This window comes from Palaemon carinicauda, chromosome 2 (assembly GCF_036898095.1).
Source record: "Palaemon carinicauda isolate YSFRI2023 chromosome 2, ASM3689809v2, whole genome shotgun sequence".
NCBI classification, from domain to species: Eukaryota; Metazoa; Arthropoda; class Malacostraca; order Decapoda; family Palaemonidae; genus Palaemon; species Palaemon carinicauda.
In genome coordinates, this window is record NC_090726.1 from 21,899,587 (window position 1) to 21,904,586 (window position 5,000).

A 5,000-nucleotide genomic window follows, 5' to 3' on the forward strand; every position below is an offset into this window, starting at 1 on the left:
ATGAGGAGGTAAATGGTGGCCAAAGGTTTGGAATTAGAAATTAAAATTGAGAGATGGCATGTATGAACCCATGGAATCAGAAGATTGACACGGACCTGATTTTCTACGAAAATGAAGGACTGGTAAACCAAATAGATTACATCATGGTTAGAGGAACTGACAAAATCGTGATGAACTGTAAAATGATTTTTCGGGAAATAAGTGTTAAACAACATTGGCTGGTAGTAACGATTAATGACAGATTTTCTCCCAGTCAAGAGGTGCCAAGGTGGTCTCCCGCAAGCCATTGCAATCACGGATAAGGGAAAGGATATTCACAAACGAACTCTCCGACACAGGGTAGTTTGCCTCGTATACACGTAGCATAAAAAGTAAAATGTTTACAATAGTGTAATAGAAAAATAGTTAATATAGTTGCATACATTTTATATAAGTATTGATTAAATTTGATTTTTTCTATGTTAACCATTAAGATATCATGGTTTTTCAGAATATATCTGCTTATTATAAAAAAACATTCATATTGCAAAAACATCTTTTATTCCCCTTCATAGCAAAATATACTTGCATTTACCCATTCAGCCATTGTAAGAAATATCTTCATTATTACCAAAGTCATTATCTATAATAATGAATATTTCCCCTATTATCTTTCAAAATGAGGCAATCAAGAAGTAACTGTAAAGATACTCAGTTGCACTGGTGCTCATTACCTCACATGAAAATAACTGAAAACCAAAAAATATCCTTGTTTATATTCAATACATACTTTTGTGTTTTCCGAAAGTTTCTCTCTCTCTCTCTCTCTCTCTACGTGATGATCATTAAAATCATTCTATATAAACATTAAAATGACGAATTAAAAAGCAGGAATAACACATCAGTCATATTTTCCATCCTGTATTAGAAGCATATTGACCTCCCAAATAGTTTTGATTCAAGCCGATCTCCAATATTCCGTTCTAATAGTATAAATGGTGAATTCGAAATCGAGAACCGGAATGCAAATAGGTCTTATTAGTTAGCGGTCACTTGTATGGTCGCTTTGCTCGCATGTATTAATGTTTATGACTCTCAAATACTGTTGAACGCTAATACCAGATATCACAAGAGTAGATTTATCGATGCCGTTGGTAGTGATCATATACAGTTGCGTATCACTACGCTGTTTGGTGTAATGGAAACAATAGCTGGATATTGCATATTAATTTTCATCGGGATAATAAGCTTTATATAGAATGGAGGATTTATTATATATGATAAATATGTGTATTCATTATATGGCATTCAGAGTCAATAAGAGGATAGGCAGGAGTATGATCTATTAATCATACATCAGTTTGAGAAGTATTTGATTATTTCAAATGACTAACTATAGCGTGTCAAAAATATTTAGCGTTTCTATATTTCCTTAATTTTGATATTGTATCATTTTCAAGTAACTTATATTTTCATATCATCGCAATGTGAACAGAGATTCTCCAGAGGAGTGTGCGTACATGAGCGTTTAAATGTTAGCTTTTAAGCATTGGTAGAGTGAAATTAAACATTTCTTCAATATGAATTTCTATCGTGTAGTAAAATAAGAAATACTTGTAAACCTAAAATAAAGCATAAATCATCTACGACTTATTTATTTCTATTAGTGTTAAATTGTTCCATTAACCTCAAAAAGTCCGCTGTTTGTAATATGTGCTTCAATCGAAAGACCAAGCTGTTCCATACCCTTGCTCTAGTTTTTACTTAATTTCCATTGATCTCAGGCGAATATAGCCAACCCAGTGTGTTCATTTTGGTGCTACATGCAATACCCATTGCGAAATTACCGGAAATTCGAGGAAATTCTCGTTAGAGGCGAGTGGTTGAGTCATTAAACCTGCGAAAGAAAGCAGGAAGGGTATTGCGTTATTGCTTCAGAGGCAATGAATTTTACTCGCAAATAGTCTTTCTAGAGAGAGGGTTTTAAAGGTCTAAATGTCACTCATGAATACCAGAGCCAAGGGAGAGGACAATGCTCCTATAGATATCATATTGTCCTACAGCCTGACCATATATACATGTGATCAGTGCTCAAGTCCCCTCTCCATCAAGCTAAGACCAGGGAGCCCAGGCAATGGCTGCTGATGACTCAGTAGGTAGACCTATAGTGTCCGGTAAAACTCAAATTACAAGGATGAAGAAGTTACTGACACATAGATAATATAGAGCTCGAGAGATCTTGAACTCCCGTCCAACAGATTGGCAGTCAGGGATATTTCTTATAGGGTACCAGAAGCCTATGTTGTATAGGGGGGTAAGGGACTGGTTGATACTAATAATTTTAGCCCTAATTCTAATTGGGTAATTTTTATAATTACTCTATATAAAGCATAATGCATATGTCAATATTTCATCCAGATATTTCATTATTTAAGTTTCTGGCAGCTACGCAGAGCAGGCATTTTTCACAATCGTTATATATTAGGAAATTGAGTATGTCACTGATTTCGATTGGTTTGAAATAGATACAGTACGCTCACGAATAAAAGACGATTGTTATTAATATACTGATCGGTATGTTTGAAATTTCAATTTCGGCTAAAATATTTAATAATCAATGATTTTTTTCCCCATGAAACATATCGCGCAATCACGCATATCTGAGCATAGAGAAACCATCAATTTATCTATATTTCTTTCAATAACCCTTTTTTTTTGGGGGGGGGGGGTCGGCATTTCCTGATTACATATTATATGACTCTCAGCACACTGTCACATGTGTTATTATAGTTTATTGTATTACGGAACTAATATTATTTTAGATATCATATATTCAGCAATAATGTTGATCACTCAAAAATAAATATTCTTGTTTATTTATGTCCGTTAAGGAGCAAAAAGTGAACTAATCTATGGAAATTATTTCCGTTGAAATATGATTGCACCTGAAGTTTAAGCATTATTATTATTATTATTATTATTATTATTATTATTATTATTATTATTATTATTATTATTATTATTATTATTATTAAAAGCTAAGCTTCATCAGGGAAAAGTAGGCAAGTGACGAAAGGTAACATAAGAAAAAACAAACTACTAGAGAAGTAATTACCAATCAAAATTACATTTTAAGAACTGTAAGAACATTAAATTATATCTTTCATATATAAAACACAAAAACTTAAAAAAACAAGAGGAAGAGAAATAAGATAGAACAGCATGCCTGAGTGTTCCCAAAGCAAGAAAACTATGGTACAGAGGCTATGGGACTATCGAAGAGAAGAGAGCAATGGTCCTTCTCCTAGAATAGCTACTTACCATAGCTAAAGACACTCGTCTACCCTTGCCAAGAGGAAAGTAGCCACTGAACAATTAAAGTGCAGTAGTATCCTATTTGAGCAAATAAGAATTGTTAGGTAATCTTAGTGTTGTCCGGTGTAAGACAGGAGAATGTCAAAAGAATAGGCCAGACTATTTGGTGTGTGTGGGCAAAGGAGAAAATGAGCCATAACCGAAGAGTAGGATCTAATGCGCAGCTTTGTCAAGCCAGTCAAAGGGCCCAATAATTCTCTAGGGATAGTATCTCAACGGTTGGTTGGTGCCCTGGTCAAACTACTACTTTTGCAGCTCTAGCAAACCCACAAATTCTTATATATATTCTATAAAGAATACTTGCAAACAATGTCCGTTTTTCAGTGCCCTATCTACGGATACTGCACTTACTGAACGATCCAAAATTAGAATACAGAAAAAAAAAGTTATTGTTGACCAAACTATACATAGCTGCACATCGAACTACTCACACTACATAGTGACAAGTGTCTATAACTAATAAAATGATGAGGGGCTTTGGATGTCATAATTTGCGAGGTTATCTTCCTATAATCAATTCTTTTAAGTGAGGCAGATTTGCACCGACTCGCAGGGGTGCCCTTTTAACTCGGAAAAGTTTCCTGCTCGCTGATTGGTTGGACAAGATAATTCTAAACAATCAGATAGCAGGAAACTTTTCCGAGCTAAAAGGGCACCGGTGCGAGTCAGTGCAAATGAGCCTCATTAAAAAAAAATGAGTGAAGAACATAAATCTCAAATTTATCGCCAAACTATAGTCATTATTATCATGCAGGTTCCCGGTTCCCCTCGCGCCTCCCAACCATTAACCAATCAGCACCGCTCTGCCACCTATTATGAATTATAGCCTACCTTGATCGATATTCAATATAAAAAAAAATATCTTTTCAATATTCTAAATCCAAATACTGTTCGTTTCTATTACGATAATTATGACTCATTTTCACTATTTTAGAATGCCAGGTATATGGAGGAGGCGTTAGTTTGGGTGAAGTGTTTGGCTGATAGCTATTTTTTGCAGCCGATTTTAAGGGTGTTCTTGATTTGAGCTACTTTGATCAGAAAATAAAAAGACTAATTGTTAATCAAATAAATTCTTATTCAATTCCTTTGCAATTTAGTATAAAAAAGGTGAGAGAAACTTTTGAATACTGGTAAGGGCAGTGTACCTGTTTTGGTATTTTTTTTTTTCGCCTCTGAACCGCAAATGTCACCGTATTTTGCCCCACATGTGTGGTCACTTTACTGCATTCATTTGAGATACACAGTCCTGTGAAATTCAGTAACCTTGAAAATTCGACCCCTTGAACTTTGAACTTACCAATCTTCAAACTATGCATTTCCACTATTTTGACTCATAAAATTATATTTTCAGCACCAAGAAATAAAGATTTTGGTCTGTATTCCCAGTAAATCGGATATTATTTGACGGAGTTATATTAGAAAATAGATTTTGACCTTTGGGTCACTGTGACTTTGAAATTGACCCTATGATATCCAAATTTTAATAGGGTCTATTATTTAATAATTTCAAGTAATTCGGTCAAGCCGTTTTTCCGCAAAGTTGTTAACAAAGAAGCTAAGAGACAAACAAACAAACACACTGACAAAGAAATCTACCAAAAATGATACCCCTTGGCCACCTCGGTGAGATGGGGTAATGAAAA